This window comes from Molothrus aeneus, chromosome 1 (assembly GCF_037042795.1).
Source record: "Molothrus aeneus isolate 106 chromosome 1, BPBGC_Maene_1.0, whole genome shotgun sequence".
NCBI lineage: Eukaryota > Metazoa > Chordata > Aves > Passeriformes > Icteridae > Molothrus > Molothrus aeneus.
The window spans coordinates 98,280,209-98,302,175 of record NC_089646.1 but is presented as its reverse complement, the minus strand read 5'-3'; the positions used below and the strand labels follow the sequence as shown (position 1 = coordinate 98,302,175).

General features: G+C 34.4%; 1 protein-coding gene across 2 annotated transcripts in view; it reads right to left on the bottom strand.

Annotated features, from left to right (window-relative positions):
- LOC136563691 (cadherin-19-like) overlaps positions 1–21,967 on the bottom strand; it is a 112,566-nt gene that overhangs the window by 56,091 nt on the left and 34,508 nt on the right. The window contains exon 1 of one of the 2 annotated variants that reach the window (XM_066561238.1): positions 8,555–8,664. The exons of the other annotated variant lie outside the window; for it this stretch is intronic. The gene's annotated coding sequence lies outside the window, so the exon portion shown is untranslated. Of the gene's footprint in view, positions 1–8,554; positions 8,665–21,967 lie in introns of those variants that run through there. 2 annotated transcript variants of the gene reach the window in all.

The following is a 21,967-nucleotide window of genomic DNA, read 5'->3' as shown; positions in this document are numbered from 1 at the left end:
AGCAAAACAAAACAAAACAAACTAAAAAGATTTTTTTTTGCCAGTTTACTACTTGTGCAACAGAAGAGAAGGTTTGAAGGAAGAAAATGCCTGATAAGGTAAGAGAGTGACTGTCATGCTGAGAGCATGTTTTACGGCTTCAACTCCTTCATAAAGATGGTTTCTTTTGAAGGTTAAAGTTAATCTCTTGTCACAGGACTTTTTCCTGTACAGTGTTGAGTTTGTTGAGCATTTTAATACAAGGTCTAAGAGCTACTTCCAGCATCACTACATATAAATCCAAATGCTCATTCCTCTTCAGAATGCCTGTACAATATCACCGAAATGATGGGATTTATTTCTGCTGAGGAAGCAGAGGGATTACAAGAACTGAAAGAAAATTATTATTTCAACGTAATATATATAAATATTTAATATTTTAGTACATTTTCCTAAGTGAAATACAACTGTCACAAAGTAGAAAGTACTTGGAGTTTAAGTCCTTTATCCGTCTGATAACCAAGATCCTTCCTGATTTTCTCTTTCTTTATAGAAAGAGGTCTTTGATTAGGTTGAGTTCAATGGAATCAATTGAGGTCTCTAAGTTGTATTTACTGCAATCAGAAAATGACAAACTAATCTGAACCCATGCCAAAAAAATTCCCCTGCTGTAATTGTAACCTGTTTTCTTTATCACAGATGTAGAAATGGGAGAGTTAGAGTGCATTATAACTATTGGAAAAAAACCCATGAACATATAAACATCTATACAGAAATATTCTAAATTTTATAAATAGTTTAGAAGTTCAAAGGAGAAAATAGCTTCCAACACTAGAAGTGATGTTTTTTAGCCCACCATTAACATCTCTGCTGGACTGTTTCTGTACATACAGGTTGTAGCCCTTAAAACCCCAAAACCAACTCCAATTTATCTTTGTAAACTGAGGAGCTTCTATGTGATCTAATAGAAATGCTATCAATTTGCTTTCCTTTAATACATTTATATGTAATTATTTTTAAATGGTAAATAGTGGTAAACTATTATTATGTATCAATAACTAGCTGCCTAATGGGGTAGACCTGAATACCTAAAAAAATTACTGTTGAGGTATGCGTTCTTAAAGTCTTTAAGGTTTGTGTCCTCAGTGCCAGATACTTGAATTAATACTTTTTAATGCAGTAAATTGTTTTGATGGTATTTTATGACCAATTTTATAAATATCTTGGATTCAAAAATAAAAATTGTGGGTTTTCTATATGAAAAACATGTAGTTTAGCATCTCAGATTTTCAAAACTTGCTTTCTTCAACTTAATTTCCTCTCTTGAGAGAGAGATGTGACAACAAACAAATTGAAATTTGATTTTTTAATTTTTTTTTATTTGACTGATCTTTCATTAATTGTGAAGTAATTTCAAACTAACCTTTAACTAACTCCTAGGATCATGAAGCAAGGGCAAGATGGAGCAGGCTGTGCCTGCTAACCCCCTTCCCCGTGGTTTGTCAGCAGCGCTGCTGTGGGCTGAGTGCCTGAGCTCGGCGGTGTGACTGGCAGCAGGGCTGGGCTGGCTCAGCATCCCGGTTATCCCTGGTTATCTCCTTCCCCCAGCTCTGTCACCCACGGTTCAGCCTCGCATCGAGCAATCGATGTGTCTGATGGGCGAATACCTCGCAGTGTCTTTTACACAGATGAACTTGCTGCCACTTGACAGAGTTCCAACCTTTTACACCTATTAAGGAAGGAAACAATAATGCTGTCCTCTTCTCCCCAGGGTTTTCTATATGCTGCCCCTGACTGTGTCCTAAATGAATCAAGAAATCAATTTGCAGCCTCTCAGCCTCAGTTAAATCAAACTTATTCACAGTTTCTGCTGAGTGAAAAACATCCCATGCCTCTCTTCAGTACCCACTGTCATTTTAAAAAGATCTAGCAGAGCCTTGGCCAAAGCTACACTGTCCAAAATGTTTCATTTTGCCTTTTCCCCCTCTTTTTATCTTTCCTTGTTACCTTTTCATTATTTTATTACTTTACCTTTATTAGTATTATTTGTGGAAATTATTTCTTCTCCTAGAAACATTGTCTGCTAAATACAGCTGCCAAATGAGGTATAAAATTGATTTTATCACCAGAAGAATGGAACATAATATGGAATAAACTTCTTTTATTGAAAAATAGTTACTACAAGATGAAATATTACAGTGTTTATTGTGATCTTATAGATATTATAGGCCTGGTAATAACCCAAGAGTTTATCTAATTTTTTCAGGTGAGTGTTTACTCTTTATGGCATAGATAACATTTTTGCTTTTAATAATACAGAGCCTGAGGGTCTCATGTTGTCTTGAGATGGCATTTATTAGTGTAAACACCTGAAAGTTAAAGACTTAGTGTAATATCCAATGCAGCCTCCCTAAATAGTCAATGGAAAGAGAAAAATATCTGTGCTTTACAGCATTGTAAGAAAGGCAAGCAGCATACTGAGTCTAAAACACCATCTTTCTGTCCAGAGAGAATCTTGGCAATTAACCTAATGTAATAAGTTACTTAAAGACATCTACAGGCAGCTCACAAGTTCATCTATTAGGAATGTTTTCCTTTCAGGTAGCAAAAGATGATTCTAGTAAAGGAAATTAGACCAGAATAAACATGTTTCATAGATAAACTAGTTTAAAATAATGTTTAAAATTCTTAAATAATATGCTATTTATCTTCTTGGTACAAACTACTCTGAATTAAAATATAAGCCCTTATTTTTTAACCCATTTTTTTCTAGATTGAACAAAAGGAATAATGTTATCCAAAGAAGTTGACATTTCTTCTTTTTTTTTCCAGTATATTTTTTAAAAAGATAAAGAAAAAACTTCAGAAAACTTTTTCTCACATATTTTAATCCCTCCTTAATGCAGCTGATTGCCAGAATGCTTTTTCTCCATATGATTACTAAGTTTTATGATCAATATATCATAATGTCATAGTATTGTGGTATCATATTAACATATAAATCCTAACCACAATGTCATGTAGAAAGAAAAAAAAGAGAATATCTCTTTAGGATATGAGAAAACATCAAAACAAAATAAAGTCTTATTACCTCACTTTATAGTGATTTTGTCACACATACATGTAGATTATCTCATTTTTCATGCATTAGAGGTAAATATAAGTTCAGTCTTTCACTGACATTAATTCATTCTCCAATAGGTTCTGCTATATCAGCCCATAGAATCACCTCATTTCCCTGGTTTGGCTACAGTGAACATTGCTCTAACATAGCCAGACATAAAAAAAGAAAGCCTACAGGCAACAATTATGAATTCCTAGAAATCTAAAGTTGTTGCCAGTGGAAGACCACTGAAATAGTTCCAAGAGAGTTTATCATCTGATATTCTCCTGAAATAGTGTGCTTTTTACTCCTTTTGACATTTATGATTAGTAATACTCAGGAATACACTCTATCATTTTTATGATGTAACAGTTTTTGGTGTGCTGTCTAGATTTCATTTGAAACAAAATAGGCTGAATCAGTTTGTAGTAGTTCAGACTCAAGCAGTATTTCTCCACTTGGAAATCAGCTATTATTCTGAAGAGGCTATCAATCAGAAAAACAAAAAAAAAAAAAAGCGAAGAAAAGAATAACAGAATAAACAGGCAAGTTACACTACAAAAACCCAATGGAGGAAAAAGCAAAAATCCATGATTTATGACAACAGTTATTCACATGTCTGAATTATTTACTTTTGAAGTTTGTGTAATATAGGTAGCAAATATAAATATAAATTTTTATTTCAGAGTTTCTTTGAATGTTTCATGCATGCAACAATATTGTGCTTGTAGACACTACACTTGGGAGTAAGTTCTTGCTTCAAATTTTCTTCTCTTCTGAGACAATAATTTCATTTTGGGAGGAAATAAGCAATATTATCTGCTGAAAATAACTTCTTTTTTAATATTTAATTATTTGGAGGGGGTTTAGGTTTATTAATCTCAGGTTTGCTCTTTAAGGACTCGATGTAATGGAAACTTGTTTTTTTTGTTAGTACTGGGTTGCTAAGAGCACTGGGTTGCTAAGTTACACATCAGGGTCCTTCAGATGGTGGTGGTGGAACTAACTCTGCCCATCAGATGAGGATCCTTCATGATCCAGTCTTGGACTGTCACCTGAGAGTGGCTCAGGCTCCCAGTGTAAGCAGTTTGTGGTGCTGCTCTACAGGAGCCACCAGCAGAGGAGAAAAGCTCTGAAAAACCAAGTCACAGCCACAGTCATGGGTTGGTGTAGAGTGCTGAGTGCTGGAATGGGGAATCCCTGCCAGATATCCACCAGTAGTTGATGGGGCTGGGGTTGCTCAGAGGGTTATGTGGGGGAGGCACCCCACAGTATGTGAAGAGAGAAACTCTGTGTGCATGTGGGAGGACTCAAAGAGGGAATCAGAGAGACCCATCCAATGCTGTGCACCATGTGGTGGAGAATGCTCTGTTGACCTGCCCCAAGTTCTTCCTGGAGAGCAGCGACACTGCCACTGCCCCAGGCTGCAGGCTAGAGTGGTAGTGTCATCCATAACACTTCATATAGCTCTGATTAAAATTTTCAGGTAACTGGTCCCATTTATTCTGTACACCATGAAATTTGCCTTATGCTGTGAGAGTCTTTGAGTCTAGGCTCTGTTTTCCTGTTACCTTTAAGTGGAAAAATTTTTCCTTAATACGATCACTTAACAAAATAGTTGAGATAAAGAGCTGAGTAGAAGAAAATTACAAGTGAGGCACCAGAAAATGGGTCTAATTTTGTAACATTTGCACACCCCTGAGAGAGTGCATATGAAAAGCTGAGCAATCATCACAGTTTATCTCTATGTGACATTTCCAATGCTATTTATACATTTTCTGGGTCAGTCTTTTATGAAAATAGCCATGTATGCCAGCTATCTAATGACCTGGCATTTGAAACCAATTCAATTTATATGTTAAATTTGATGTTAGGGGAAAACCAATACACTTACCACATTTTCGTTCTGTAAGACTAGTTGTCGTCTTAATTTGTCTGGAAACATCTTTTTATTTTCCAGGAGTATCTCATGAGATATAAAGTAACATAAATCATTCTAGCTCTTCCACTACTGGGAATTACTGTTAAGGGTAAATTTTGGCCTAGTCAATATACATCACAGTGATACATAGAAACAGCACCAGCAATGCCCTTAATATTCTCCAACAACTACCCGCATCTCATAGAGGAGTGAGAAATCAGCTGTTCAAAGTTGAACTGGGCAGTAACTGAATGCATCATTTTTTTCTAATTTGTTAGCAAAGATGGAAGGTTTAGATCCTATTTGCAATTCTGAAAAGGTTCTCTATAGGGAAAGGACTGTGTAACCACAGTCTTTATCATTTAACAGGAATTGTCTCTTTAAATCCCTTTTAATTTTTGTAATCTTGGTAGTTAGAAAACTCATCATTTTGAATAGACCATCCAAACACTAACAGTGAAAAGCTTCAAACCTTCTTTATGCTGCATGACAATGAGCACAGGGCATTTGAAATATTTTTTAACATAACAATATGGTCTATTATTGCTTAATAAGCTTGTAAACCCAGTCTTTAACCAAAAATTTTTAAGCAAAACAAAACTTCAAGAACTTTAATTTTCTGCTTTATTCAAGACCATCTAAAAGATCTGTAAAATACTGAAACATTCTGTAGACCTATTTTGCAGACCTGGTTAGATTTTAATCACATGATATACTAAAGATAATATTCAGTCACACAATTCAGTTATTCTTTTGTTACTCATATTTTATAATTTATGCTACCAGAGTGTCTTTTGGCTTCCAAGGTGTCACAATTATGTGTAAAAAGTGAAATGTTCAATGACATCTTACACTTCCTCTAATGTTTAGTTAATGATTTTAAAGTTGCAACAACTGTCATTCCCTAGTTATAAAAAAATTACATACAGGGTCAATGTAAAAAAGAGTTTTTCCTCCCCAAATTGAACATTGTATCAGAGTACATGTGTTAGAGTTCTCCCTCAAGATAATCTTAGCAATCTTTAGGTATCGTATTTTTAATTCCAGTACTGTATTTGCAGATACAAACTCTTTTACTGAGGTTTTACTTTCCTTTCTTTTTTTTTTAATGGTTTTATTGTAATTAAATATCCCTTTTTCCTTAATTATGTTTTCTTAAAAGGAGTTTACTTTAACAGTTAGGTCAGTGGCCTGAGACTGAAAGATTCTAGTTTAATACCAAAGTCTTTGCTATGTTTGTGTCTCTAATAGAAAGCCTGGGAGAAATGTTCTTTTGCAAACATTGTTAGCAGTTATATCTTGTTAGCAGCAGCAACTGCAATTTCTTTTGTGCTACAGGCAATGCACATGCAGAGAAGAGACCTTGACATGTGTATCCAAAGCAGAATTATGTCCCCTGCTCTGTCCCATGTGGTCCTGAGCCACATCAGCTTCCTCTGTAATGGATGTGTACCACGTCTGCCTAGCAGGGTCTGTAATGGATAACCAGGATAACCAGGATAGCTGAGATGACCACAGACACTCTCTTGCCTTTTGACTCATCCATTTGCAGAAACGAATATGTTTTTGGATAAAGAAAATTGGAAGGACAGATAGGAAGACCATTGTGACACATCTCACTCCCTTTAGCATCAAAGGGGTTGGAACACAGTTGAAATTGAAAAAAAGTTAAGGGACTGTGGTGGAACCTACCTCTATTGCCTGTGACTTACAAAGTAAAAGGAAAATAATTGTTTTTACCTAAAAAGGATCTAATATTTTAAATCAGTATTATCTATTGTATTGTTAGATCTGTTGGCAAAATTACCTTATAAATTAAACTCATTTGAGAAACAGTCAAATATTTCTGATTAAGTTAAGAAGAAGATTCCAAGGATTTTTTTAGAAAACATGATGCAAAGACTACACAATGGAAATTTCATCCAAAAGTATATACATATAAATTATCAAATCAAATAAACCAAAGAACAATGATGAAAAGCAACAAGTAAATTAAGCCAAAGACATCATTAAAATATGCCAGTACAGCATATAATATATTCTTTTCTTTTTTCAATATCAAATTGTGCTGATACAGTCTGAAAATTACTTCATATCAGTAATTGGAAAACATTCTGACATATGAAAGAAGTATATAGACTTCATTTTTAGGATACTATAAATTTTTCAGTTTTGAATATAAAGTGTGCATTATAATTCCATAGATTACCTTACACTGGGTAAAAGAAGTTAAACTTTGATTTATGCGTGGCTTTCTGTAGTATATTTTTGCCTTTGTTCTTTAATTTTAAACTACTTTTCTTAGAGTATTTTGTGAACAAGGCCCTCTCTCATCCTCTCTCCACTACCTAAAAGTAAGTCCAAGAATAGGTTTTTGTTGTCTAGTTCTTTCACTGATGCATTTTTTAGTCTGTAAAAATGCAAAAATCTGAAGTCCAGTTCAGCCCCATATTCATTTTATGTAAGTGTTTGGTTCAACACTTCCAACAGAAAAATGCTGAACATTGAAATGTATCTTCATAAGTCCTAAAACTGAGTCCATAGATTAATTTTTGCGCCATAGTGCAAATTCATCCAGGTATAAAATAAAAGTAGTTTATCTGAGGTGCTTTTGCAGCCATAACTGAGTCTAAGTAACAGTCTATTAAAAATAATATTATAATCCAAAAGCTGTGTAATTCCCACCGGTTTCATAGCAAAATAATTTGCAGAAATGAACAAGTTGACAGACACTCAGTATTTTAATAACAAATCAACAACTATTAAATATCTCTGGGCTGTATTCTACTGGATGCTTTTTGGCTACAGTCTATTTGAAAAGTCTGAGCTTTAAAAATCAATTTTAACTATACCTTCCAACAGAAGTGTTACAAAAGAAACATTCAATGTAAATATTTTGCCAGTGTATGGAATGCACTGTTCTTTGAAAAACTCATGTTAAGAAATTGCCATTTCACACTCAAGATCTGAAAAAAATAGAGGCACACATTTTTTGTGGTCTGAAAGGCATTGCAATTTCTGGCTGGGAGATTATAAAGAGAAATGGAAAAAGAAATGTGAATGAAAACAAAAAAAAATATTCTGTTTCTGGAGTGAAGAGAAACAACACAAGGAGTATTTCCTATTGTTCCTTTAAAACAGGAAAATTTTCACTCTTGATGCCACCCTCAGAAATTGTAGGCACACATTCATGACAATCACTTGCATAAGTGCAGCTGAAACTACACTTATAAATATTCTGTCAGAGCTGGGGGTCTTGCAAAAAATGGATTGATAGCATGAAAATTGTAATGTATAAGTTGAACACAAAAAAAGCATAGTGAATATTTCTCCTGGTAAATCCAATTTAGACATTTGGAATTTCACAGATACAGAAGTTAGACAGTGGACTCTGAAGAAACAAAAGCAGACCTCTCTTTCTAGAGGTTTTGAGGGGCTTCTGGGTTTTTCTTTACCTTTTGTGTCTTTTGCACTGGAGGCACCCAGATAAATGTTTAAAGTTTGATTTTAGAATATAATAAATAAAATATAAAAGTAGAGATATATCTTACCTGTGTAATTTCAGGGCCTTCTAGAGGAAAAAAGGAATGGATATTGCAAAAGTTGCATGAAACATGGATGCAGAGAAGTAAGCAGTCCTGTTTTACTTCACAAATCCTCAGAAAGCTCTAGGAGTTACAGCTTCCTGCCAGTATAAGTCAGTTCTGCTTTTACTTTTGAAAACTCACAGTATGACACTGCTTACTGCATGCTATTTTGGGTGCCCTGAGTAAAACTATGAACACAGGCACTTTTGTGCAAAACATCATAAAGCCTCTCTGATGTTCATTCAGAGTCCAGAATTAAAATGCAGAAGGCTCTAGCAAGCAAAATACAAGCTGATTTTCTTCTTCCTGGTGGAAAAATAAAGTACTCTCTGGCAAGTAACCAGGGTGGTGGGAAGGTAATTTATTTTGTGTGAGAGCATTTTGCAAGTGAAAGGGATATGCCTTCTGTTTAGAGATTAGTCAGGGAAAAAAGTGGTCAATTTAGAGCAGTCACAAAAGTTAGTCAAAGAAAAGAGTTTCTATAGTCTGGGTTTTACCCTCTGGCCATTTTTTTTTTTTTCTACGTAATAATTTAGTTTCAAGAATCATACAATCTTCACACTGAGTAAAAAACAATTATGCCTAACATATTGGTTTATCTCCTTACATGTTTTTAGGGACATTAAATGAATGTCTTTTCTTTTGTTATAATTCTCTGTGAAAATTGAATATTATATACTAGCTAGTGTTGGGGTTTCATATGAAAAAATATAATAAAAATAATATAATTAACAAAACACAAAAATCACCTAAAATATTGTGGAATAATTATGCAACAGGTAATAATCTTCCATAGACATCAGCTTTTATCTTAAGTGAATTCAGCAAATTTTGAGGATTAATTAAATTATTCATTGTGCCTTTAAAAAAAAAAAAGAGTATATTTGGTGAGAAAACAAGAACTGTGTATTGCAGTAACACTTTAGCAATTATTATGGAAGGCATGTTATGGTGGGATAATTTAAAGCCTAGTCTTACATCAATTATAAGTCCAGGCCAAGAAGATTTCTGAGCAGTCCTAAATGGGAAAAAAAAAAAGAAGAATATATTTTTTAAGACATAATGTGCCCTGCTAATGATAAAACTAAAACTAAAAAAAACCTCCAAGCCACTAACCTCAAGAAAAATTGCTCTTCCATTTTCTTCTTCCTCATAGAGTTTCATAAAATTTCTATGTGGAGCTAGAAAACTTCTTTTCTGTGCTTCTGTCACATACATTGTACTTTTTTTTTTTTTAAATAAGTTATGAACAGCTATGCAGATCTTAGTCAGATGTTCAGGAATTTCATGGGCAGAACACAAGAGATGGCAAAATGGCAAATGAGGAAATGTGATTCTAGAATGGATAATGCTGTCAAACACCGTGGTGAGATCATGGTCTGCAAAGACAACAGTTCTGGTTGATGCAGATGTGAAGTCTTGTACCTTGGCTATTGCTGAATCCCTGTTTAATTTATTTACATCTAGATGTCAAAGTCAAATTGACTTCTACCAAATAAATGCAAGCACCCCTAATATCACAAACTTTAAAACTTGAATTGAATGGGCTTGAAGTAATACAGGAAAATTGTCCACCCATCATGCCCATCCTGACAGAGTCAGAAAGACTTGTTCTCTATAGGAAAGTATGGTATAAATTATCTGAGTAGCTGGATTTTTGTAAGATTATTCAGAATCACTTGTGAGTCTTTTGAGGATGATTTCCTGAAAACTTCTTGAATATTTTCTCATTCTAATGACTTTAGTATAAGTAACATAATTTCAGTATCAGACTGGAAATGAATGCAGTTTATAAACTTATATACACATTTAGCTTTAACAAGTAGATAGATCAGCTAATGTTTTTGGTTTTTTTTTTTCCTCAAATCAAAGCAAACATAATGTTATACAGCTTAAGGTTATTTGACAACACTGTATTTCTAGTACACATTATTTAATTATTCATAAAATTATATATTAAAACAAGCTGATAGAGATTTATTTCTGCTGGTCTTACCTCAAGTATTTTTTTGTCTGCGCTAGAAAAAACTTGATTTGTCTAAATCTTGACATTAGATTTGAGGAAGGGAATCAAAAATGAACTAAGATCATATTTTCATATCTTCTACACATGTTATCAAGCTTCATTTTTTGTTTGCATGTTATAAGAAACAGGAATCTTTGGTGAGAACTGCTAATTAGTGAGAATGGTTACTTCTTACTGTTTATTCATGGTCTGACATCAGCTCTGTACAGATTGAGGTAGAGCAAACCAGAAGAATGTGAAGAGGAGACAGACGGTCTCCTAAGCTCTGAGGAAACTGAAGAAGTGTAATTGGAATTCAGAGATATGTTGCTATCTACCACCTGGAAAAAACTGCTTTTTTGAACGATACTTCTCAATGACTTTCTACTAATAAAGAAGAGGTGATAGATCATTCACCAAGGCAGAATTAACTAGACACAGATGTAAGAAAGGGCCAAACCTGTTGTTGGCAGATGTCCTGTCAACATCCTCATTTACTGAAATGAGGATATCCTCATTTACTGAAAATGCTGGATCTTGTCACAGGATATAATCTAAGCAAGATGTGCCGTGTGAAGCAAACATAAATGAGCCCTAGAAAGCAAACAAAAATAGAAATTTCTTGGAAATGCTTGTTGAAGAGCTGATGAAGAGGGCTGGGCAGAACAATCGCCAGGTTTTTGACAAGGTGAAGACAGGATGCAGCTATAAGGAAAAAGCTAAAGCTAGTTGTACAGGCTGCACCTTAAAAAAGTAGTCAAATGAGGGCTAATTCACACAATTATGAGAAAATTTTCTAACTCAGAAGAAATCACATACTTAATCCCAGTACAATGTTCTCATGTGATCAACAGTCTCTGCTTCTATTTGTGTAGGCACCTTTTAATGATCGATCAGCAGGCTTTTTGGTATTAACATAGAGATGAAATAATTTGGACTGCCATCCATGAAGGAACACTTTTACCTTGTTAGCTCTTTCCTGATTTCACAGACCATATTTCCTCTAGAGAAGGACCTCAGCTAAATGGGAGAGTTCAGCAGAATAACTCTACTCATCACCTGAACAAAACTTTTCAGGAGGTTTGGAGGAGTTGAGTGAATTTTTATTCTCTAATAATTAAACAAATGAATGAGTTTTTACAGAGAAAACAAGAACTAAAAAATACAGTTAACCTGTTTGGAGTATTTTCTTTCACTGTCTTTATCGTAATTTAAAATAGGAATTTTACCCATCCAAAACATGGATTAGGTGTTTGCTTAGACGTAAGAGCATAATAAATTTGGAATTAAAATATATATATAATTTAAAGCTTGCTTACTGGTCAGCCAATTAAAACATGATATTTATTAACTTCATTTAAATATAAACCTGAAATATAGTGTTCAATCATACTTTATGGATATATGTGTACATGCTATAACAACTTGAAGAGACATTCTTAAGAATTTAGTAGAGTTAATTGCCTTTTCTCTTTTTTAAAGAAAATATATTCCATTTTCCAGAAACTGAACAAAAATAAAGATGGAGAAATTCAAGAGAATTGTTTGTTTTTCTAAAAAACAAAGAACACTGTGAATTTTTTAAAGGGGTCATTTTTCATTCAAGAAGATGCACGCTTTGACATTTACCTAATTGGACTGATGTAATAAGATTTCACTCTCTTGGGTTCACTCAGTTAGCTGATATCAGAATAAGTTGAATTTATTCAGTGAAGGAAAGGAAGTATGGTGGGTAGAGGGACAGAATTTCCATGATTTCAAGGGGGATGATTCTCCCATACTACTTCTGTCCAGATCATGGCTCCTTGGAATTTGCATTTCGAATTTTCATCAAGATAAAAAAGAATTAGTCCAGGATAGGTAAATAGCCAGCACAACACTTGTGGAAAATGGAAGTGCTGGGAAAATAGAAGGAGTTTCATTGCTCACAATAGCAGGGAAGTCTTTCATAATATCTGTATCTCTGGAGACTCAATACTGAATTGGTGGGATTTGTGTTATTTGTTTTGTTTTGTTTTGTTTTCTTGTTGTTGGGATCTTTGCCATTTCTAGAAGAAGTTTTTAAGAGGGATTTTGATATGCAGCTTTTTCTAAAGCTAGTCTTACTCATAACCACTTCAGGGAGGTATAGCTTCAAGAGGAGCCAAGTGGAACCAAGAGAGAACAGAAGTGAGGCCTGGAGGGCTTCATAGGCTGAAATACAATAACTTTTTCCTTCACTCCTGAGAAGTCTCCTGTCACTATTCAAAATAAATGTACTACTCTGAATTATTTTTTTTTAATGTATCCTTTTCCCCCTCCCTTTCATCTTTAAAAATTTTGCAACTAGAATTCCATTTCCACTAAAATATCTTACAAGTCACAGCTTATGGAAGAGAAAATAGAAGTTACGCATGAGTCACTGTAAATACAAAAATGCATGGATTGATCTATTATACTAATGAGATTCTTTTTAATTGAATTATCTGAAATCTATTTAAAAATAATTTTCTGTATTTTCTAATATTATTTTAATATTACTTAATGATAATCTTGTGCATTTTTTTGTTTTCTGTGTAATGACTTTTTTTCCCAGAGGGAAAAAGGTTTAATGAATTGCAACAAAATATAATTACTTATGACTCACTTATTGGCTTGTTTGAAAAGTCTGTGGAAATGGTGCATAACCAATCATTAAAAGACTCTGAATATCTCACTGTAATCAGATCTTTCCAATGATATTTCCTTTCTCTTTTACTTTTCTTTACCCTTCCCTTTTCCTTTCCCTGTGAATATTGTTATGATAGAATACACTGTGTTTGGAAAATAATATTCAGATACAGATTATCATTTTCCCCTCTGTTTCTATTCCCACCACAAGATAGAACCAAATAAGAATGAATTCAGAGCAGGTAAATCTTCTAGATGATCCCCTGAAGGAATGGAGTTCTCTTATTGTCTTACTATTAAACAGTGTTTAGATATAAATTGAATGAAATAGGACATGTCATCTCTTCTCTATCTTTAGCCTGAGGACTTATGCTGATGATCAGATCCTAAGAGCCTGAATTGGGCTGGTGTCTGTAAGTAAGTTCTCTTCTCCTGCAGAGAACACACTGCCTATCATGAGATACAGATCATATGTAGTGCAAGGCAGAATTCAGCTGTGAATAAAAAAATATGTGGAAGAATAGCAAGACAAATATTTTTCCCATTTGTTTACATAACCCTCATACATTTTTTCACATACATGATCAGTTGCCTACAAATGTTAGAGCCTTCTTATTTCAATGTAAGTAGCAATATGTCTTAGTTCACCCATTTACATCTAGAAAAAAGTTAGGCATGAAAAAAGAAATATTAGAAATATCAAATGTATGTTTATGAAGAAAAAATATAACTGTGTCTGATCAGCCCCGTATCTTGCTGCATTATAATGTCCCAATTTGGAAATAAGTGTAAAAATTAGTACAAGAACTGGAATGGGACTACAAATCTGGGACATTTATGGAACAGACACATGTACAAATTTCAGTGGCAGAAAAGTAACTGTGCTGGATTAGTTCAGAAAAACTGAATTAAATTTTCCAATTTCAGAAATGTCAATGTGCTTTGGTTTGTTTGTTTTATTTTGTTTAATTAAGCCTCATGACATTTCAATTCTGAAAAATGAATGACGTCAAATAGAACAAAATAAAATGAAGGATTCTCACCTGAAGAATTCCATAATGTCAACACTTCTTCCCATATGCCACCAGCTAAGCTTAAATGATAGCTTGGAAGACAATTGTGTAAATTTTAAATCCTATGAGATGAGCTGCTGAATAAAGATCCAACGTTTATCACTTTTGCCATGAGGAAGATGAAAATAGAATGCCAAATTTTTTTTTTTTTTTTGTTAATGGGTGCTAAAAAGATTACATAGGACAAGATACTCTCAGTCTATGCTCAGTGAACCACCCTAGACCTCTACCTTGTTTTGATTTTTAGGGCATAGAGGAAAGGAGTAGAGCATTTTTTTTTTTTTGAGTTGTCTGATTTCTTAGAATGAAAAAACTGGGCTTTTGTATTACACCCTGAGAAAAAGTTTTTCAGCCAGCAAAAATGAAAGAAGAACCTTGCTTTGTTTAACACCAATGCCACCTCCCATTTTGTTTGGTTTTGGGTTCATTGGTTTTTTTTGTTCTTGGTTTTGGTTTTTTTCCCCTAAGAACCCCCTCCTTCTATGTCTTTTTCTAATTCAGAGAAAAAAATGTTTTCCTTTTTTTCTACATTGAGATTCAGAGGTAGATGCTTAACAGAAGAGAATTCAATACAGTTTACAGTTGTATTCTGGACACAACAATTATACTAACTTGTTTTCTTTCATGTTTACCTAGAGGAACCCGTGACTGGGTCTGTACCATCTGGCCTGTGTGGTGGGCCAATGCCTCCACACAAACAGAGCTGTTGAAGGGGGAGTGCCCACTGCAAACCTCAGACTGCAGCAATTCCCAATTCTTTCTTTTAGGGTAGCAATGGGCAGCAAGGAGGGGTAATGGTTTTGAAGTAAAAGAGGGTGGATTTAGATGAAATATCAGGATGAAATTATTTGAAGGTGTTGAGACACTGGAACAGGTTGCCCAGAAAAGTATGCCTGCCCCATCCCTGGAAATATTTAAGACAAGGTTCGGTGTGGGCCTGGTTTAGTGCAAGGTGTCCCTGCCCGTGTTGGGGAGCTGGAACTTAAAGTTGACCTTAAAGTTCCCTTCCAACTCAGATCACTGTGAGATTCTTTTCTATGATTCTATGATCTTTAAATATCAAAGACATGAAAGATAGCACTGAGTAACTGCTCTTTGCAAAATGTTTCTATTTGATCTACGAGCAGGACAGGCAAATGCAAATGTACCTCGCTTCATTGGCCGCTGTGTACAGTTTGCCAATTAGACCAGCTGATGCCCTGACATGAAGTCTATATGAGTAACAGCATGGAAATGCATTGACCTCGAAGAGTCAGAGTCAAGAAACAAGCAAGGCCTTGCGTGACAAAATCTGGGGAGAAAAATGAGCCAGTTAAATGAGATATTTCATGGTAAACTGAAAATATTCACAAAGACTCGTCCTTTTAAAAATGTTATCTCTTCATGTGTTTTACCCTTTGGTACCAAAGATATTTTTTAATATGTAATTATTTCTATGAATTTGTGTTGTAAATATCTTTACCCACTGGAGAGGGAGGAATGAATATATATGCACCTAGTTGATAGTGATGTATCAAAAGGAAATTTAAAATATAGTACAAATATTAGAGATTTTTAAGCTGTTCTATTTTTTGGAAGAGGGGGTTGTTTTCACAAAACAGCAGAGAATAAGTAGGAAAGTTGTGTAATGATGCTGAAGTGATCTTGTGAGGGACAATTTCACAGAATTTAGGAGGCTTTCTGCTACTGGAGGACACACAAGAATCAAATAAATAAAAAATCTGAGGGGGAGGTGCAGGGGAGGAAGCCACATCTCTTCTCCACAGTTATGAAGAAGTCCAGCCAAAATTAAATATGTGTAGATGATGTAAGCAAGCTGTGGAGAGAAGGTAGGAAGAGATCGACTGTTCTAAATTAAAATATCCAGTTCATCTTTCCAAGAATAAACCAGATGGAGAAACTGTGACTGGATTGGTCTGGACACTAGCCAGATGGAGGACCAGTTATTCTGGCAGCCAGGAGAAAGGGGAGAGCAACCTATGAGAAGCACAGCAAGGTTCCAGACAGATGAAGATGTGAGTAGCCCAGGAGCAAGGTCAGCTCTGCCTTGGGTGCTGGCCAGCTCACCCGCAGCAAGATGGGGAACAGCTTGTGCAGTGGTCAAGCTGCTGCCTTCAGGAGCCAACCCACCTCCTGTGTCAATGGCAAGGCTGTGGGGCTTCACACAGGGAAGGATGTTGATAGCAAAAGCAGCTATTGTTGTCACTGGATGACTCCGTTCTTTAGGGAAGGTTAAGAGAATCAGGAAGCTCAATCTAGCAAGGATGAAATGGGATGCTTGGATTCTGTTGTTTCATGCACAATACTTAAGATCTACTTTTTTTACTTTTCACCTTGGCCAGATAACATGCTTTCTGAAGTGGAAATTCAAATTTCCCAGTATTTTCAAGGTCAACAGTAACATGTATTTTATGTCTAGTCTCAAATTTGGCCATTTTGACAAAAGTTTTCTTTGTATCAGGTTTTTGTAGGTGAATATTTTATAAGCTGTAAAGGCAAAGTCTTCCTTTCTCCTTAATAAAATTCCATGTCTGTTTGCAAATGCAGATTTGAAATCTGAAAGTTTGCACCATAAAACTCTGAAAAAATGCATGTGACAAAGGAAAACTGAGTTAGTAATCTAGAAACTAAGATACATGAATAATATATATACATGTAATCTCTTTCATAGGTACCAGTATACTAAAAGTACCTAAAAGCAGGGTTTATCTGCTTGGTTATACTTCTGATTTTCTGTGATTATATGTAACCTCATAAAATAGATCTGCTTTTCAATAAAATGACACACACTGAAGTAGAGATGAGTATAGCTCCTTATTTTATCTCTCATCTTAATTTCAGGTATTATATGTGCCAGAAAACTACACGTCTTGGTATGCAGGGCCCATATGTACTGTGGAGCATTCTCATAGTTATGGCAGCTACCTGGTCAGTTTCATACCACTGAAACTGGTATGAAAAGGAATATCAGGGCTAAATTTAACAAAGAGTGTAGACACAGCTATGTAGTTCTGCACTGCATTATATGGACTTGACAATTTTTTCCTTCAGCCATTGTATCTCCATTTTACTACCTCTTAGGACTGCAGTTTCCCAATAAACTCCTGAATCTAAACAGTATTTCAGGCCTCTGTCACCATAAGTTGGAACTGTATGAAGAAAGTAGGAGTTTCAAGATTTACAGCTTGTTAGTTTAAACTATGTTGCAGAAAACAAAATCAAATGGCATGTGCCATTGCAAGCTCTGTATTAAAAGTATGCTCCAGGCCTGACCTGCAGAGAATAATTGCTCCATAGTCTCTCACGGCTCTATAATAACTAAAAAAAGAAAAAAAAATCATCTACTATGCCTATGTCTAACAAGACAATCAGTTTATCAGATTTATCAGATTTCCATTGTGAATGACTCAGTGCCTGACTTTCAGTCAGTGAGTGATTATATAAATGCCTTATAAATGGACTATATCCTAGGACCTCCTTTTTCAAGAAAGCAAACTCAGCCTTTGAGCTGTGCAGAACAAGATCATTGCTAGTTATGGGCTACAGGTTTTGTGGTGAGGAAACATCACATGCTCTAGGATTTACCATGCTTTGCCTGGATTCATGTCTGAAAACCTTTTATTTTTTAGCTTATTTAACAATAAAAGAGGTTATCCAATGATCAGTTTAATAATTATCTGACTTTGTTTTCTCTTTCTTTGGGTTGTAAAATTGTGTAGCTGTAGCTATACACGTGCATTTTTGTGTATAGCTCTACACACTTTGATAGCTGCTTGATATCCATATTCAGCAGCTGTGTTTGGTGCAGACTGAACTCTCTATGACCCCGGAGTAAAATGCTGCATGGAAAAGGGGAGACACAGGATAAGAGAAGAAACCTTAAAATTATGGGCAGGGGATGGTGCCAGAGCTGCTTATGAGGAGGATGTAACCTGGTGACCTGGGTAAATATGTAAAACATGCATAGATAGTGCACTTGGATCAGACATGGTCCTGCAGACCAATGAAGAAAGATCAAGATACTACAAATGGGGAAAAAAAAAAAAAAGAAAAAGCACCTCAAGCAGTGAGGGGGAAGATGTTAACCATCCCAAGAGTCAGGTACTTACAGAGAAAGGCTTCAGATGCTGATGCTTCAATGCAAAATTTCCTTTAACCCTCGCTGAAGCTACTGACCATAGCACACAGCAGGCCACTAGAAATGATGATCACTTCACCAGAAAAATTAAGTGAACATACCAGGAAATTTGAGCACAGGAATTTTAATTGTCCATATTTTGAACTATGATTTATTAATATGGTTATTGTGATGGTATTAGTTATTTTTTCATTTTACTCTTGAGACTATAATTTGAAAAAAAAGTTCTTGATTTTTGAGAGAATATGTTTTTTGCCCTTTGTTTATAACAAGGTTTGAGACTGATTAATTCCAAAGGCATTTAAGCAGCCCATTCTACAAATCAGGTGCACCAAACAATCTGGTAGCACAAGTATGCATTTACCACAGTGTTTTTGAATTTGAGATTCTCTGTTACTCAAAAGATAATATTTTCCCTACAGCACAAAGATTTTGAGGCAGTTAAGGAAAAAAGGTAAATGCTTATAAGTAGATATTTATATGTCTTTGCTCAGCATTCTGAACATAGTAAAAATTTATTTAGTTCACACACAGGAAAACGCAATGCAATAATAAAAGAAAAAGTGTTGCCTTCTCATTTCAGCTAAGAGATTCAAGAGGAAGATTTAGGAGGGTGTTTATAACTTTAGTTTTGCAATCTCTTCCTAGGTCGAAGCATATATTCTGCATGTTTAATTATTGCTATGAATAAAGTAATTTTCATTAATTAAATACCTTCAATTTTATAATTATAAGCAGTAAACTGAGTTCATAAAAAAATGATATGCAAACAACATATCACATCAATTGGATGATGTATAAATTGATAGCTTCTCCTGCATCATAAAACTTTCTGGAACCTACATTTCTAGGAACATTAGCATTCAAACGTTTCTTCTTCAATGCAATAAATAAATTTTGTTTTCAGTCTAGTAATGATATTTCCAGAGGAAGTTATTTCATTACATATCACAGATTATTTTTTCTCAATTAATTTATCTGACTAACCAGATACAATAGGTTTATAAAATATTATATGCCATTAGGAATTTTCCAAAAGATCATATTCAGCAAAAGTAGAAACAAAGTATACAGAATAATACCCTAATATTCATCAAACAAGGCAATAAGTCTTTCTCATCTTCCTTTTTCAATGTGACCTAATACTTACAGATTATAGTATTGTAATTTTTATACATAAACTTTTACAATCATTCTTAAAATAAGAAATATAGAAAGGGAATGCAGAGAGTTTCAAAATGTAATTTGTGGCTAATAAAATTAACACAGGAATATTACAAGAAATAATATTCATTCTCTAGAGGTCAATGATACAGCATTTCATTTTTAGTTGTATTCGACTTTCTGCCCTTTTTGCTTCAAATGCAAATATGTTGCCATAAACTAATTCACTCTTTCATGTTGCATCTTTACCATTTGATTTAATTTCATAAAACCTTCAAACTACTAGAAATGCAATTCTGTAAAAAAAATAAGGGTGCTGCTCAAGAAATAAATTTATTCTGAAGTGTTACCCCAGAAGGTTAACAATATTATTAGTTTTTCCTAGTATGAACAGTAATGTCAAAGAGACTCTAAGAAATAGTATTTTCACTGTGTTAAGTATCATAGCCAAAGACAAAAAAGTTCCTTCATGCAAAAAGATATATATCCTAAATATTTTAATTAAAAATCAGAGGTTCTGATGATCTTTTTAAAGGTTGTCTGATATTCATAAATTAAAGACAATAACTCATCATCTGTATTTGATCTGTTTGTTTTGAGAATAATCAGGGAAATGCCAAAAAAGAGATATTGTTTCAACAACAACAACAACAACAAAAAAAAACAAAAAAAAACAAACAAAAAAACAAACAAAAAAAAAAACGCAAAAAAACCAAACAATAAAAAAAAAAAATCAAAAAATAAAAAATCTTGGATAAATTTGTATGTCCATAACACAGCACTTCCAGTATAGAGAAATTATCATCTTTGAATTTACCAAAGATGAGTCTGTGAGTCTGAAAATCTAAAGATTTTCTAAGAGCTTATGGATGCATAAGAGTTTAAATATTCTGTTTAGTGACTGTAGCAGGTCAGGAACAGGTAGAAAATGTTCTGAGACCTCAGCTTCTGTGTACTGCCATTCAGGAAGCATAGCTACAAGCACAAATGAAAACTATATATTCATAGATATTTTTAAAAGTAAAAAATTTGTGTACCTTTGCTTTCTTTGTACTCAGTTCTTGATTAATTCAAATTACTTTCTTGTCTTAAGGGAAAACAAGTACTCCTGGTGTTTTGTACAGGTAAAATGCATCTTAGCTGTGCTTATACTGGTGACTTAAATCAATTTTGTACCAGAATTTTGCACCAACCTATTGTATCAATATTTGCAAGGTACATTCTTCCTATTCACTTAATGCAATATCCACCTCCACCCTTCTTTATCAATAATAAAAGTGACAGGGATAACTACTTACAATAATCTCTAAAAATATTTTTGCAGACCATGCATTCTTCTGAGAATATTTATGACCATGAATTCCAAGGGTACTTAAAATCTCTTTAGCAGAAAGTTGTAATAAATGCAGTACCAGGACAGAGGAAATTGCAATTCAACATTGGAATAGCCACCTTGGATGAGGCTGAGGTCTAGCTAGAGTAGGAGCCAGTTTTCAACAGTTTGTAATGTTAACTAATCCAGAAAGTTATCAAAATGAGGTAGCTAGGCATTATGAGGTGACATGATTCTCTCTTCTTTTTCTGAATTATTCTCATTAATAGCCTGATCAAATCCTTAGGCAGCTTCAGGTTTCTTCAACACCTTTATCTTGAAGACAAAAAAGGTAAAAAAGTTTTCCAACAGAGCAGAGTAGATGTGGAAGAGAGGACAGGTTTTTCAAAAGGTGATAATACTTCAGAATGGCCCAAATAACTGTGGCCTTTCCACAGAGTAAGTAAATTGAAAATATGTGTCATAATTCCTTCCACTACGGTGGGAAAAGGACTCTGCACAAGGCACAAGGACTGGTTAAGGTGTGTTTCTTGAAAAAATAAAGAGCAAGTTAGCATCTGACAAATAACACCAATAAAGTCCTTATATGTAAACACTCATAAGTAAAAATCTACCATCTCACCCATAACACTGAAGATTTGGGCTCATATTTGTTCTATTTCTTGTTTTTGGAGAAGGTGAATTAGCAGTCCAGGGGCTGGAATGATTTCCCATATGAGTATCATAAAGGTGTTTGGCCCAAAACACAAAGTCTTCCAAAGTATAGCATGATAAATAAATAAATAAATAAATAAATAAATAAATAAATAGATACTCAGATCCATGTGAAAAGTAGTTACTAGAAAGAAACAACACTGCTAGGTATTACATATCAGTAGAGGTGTCTCCAGGTTGTAGCGCATTTAAATTCTTGCTGAGGAAAAAAATGGGGAAATTGGTAAAATGGTTGTGATGATTTTTTTGGGGTTTTTTACCAGGCTTGAAATAAAGCAGCCAATGGAACAAGAAAACAAGG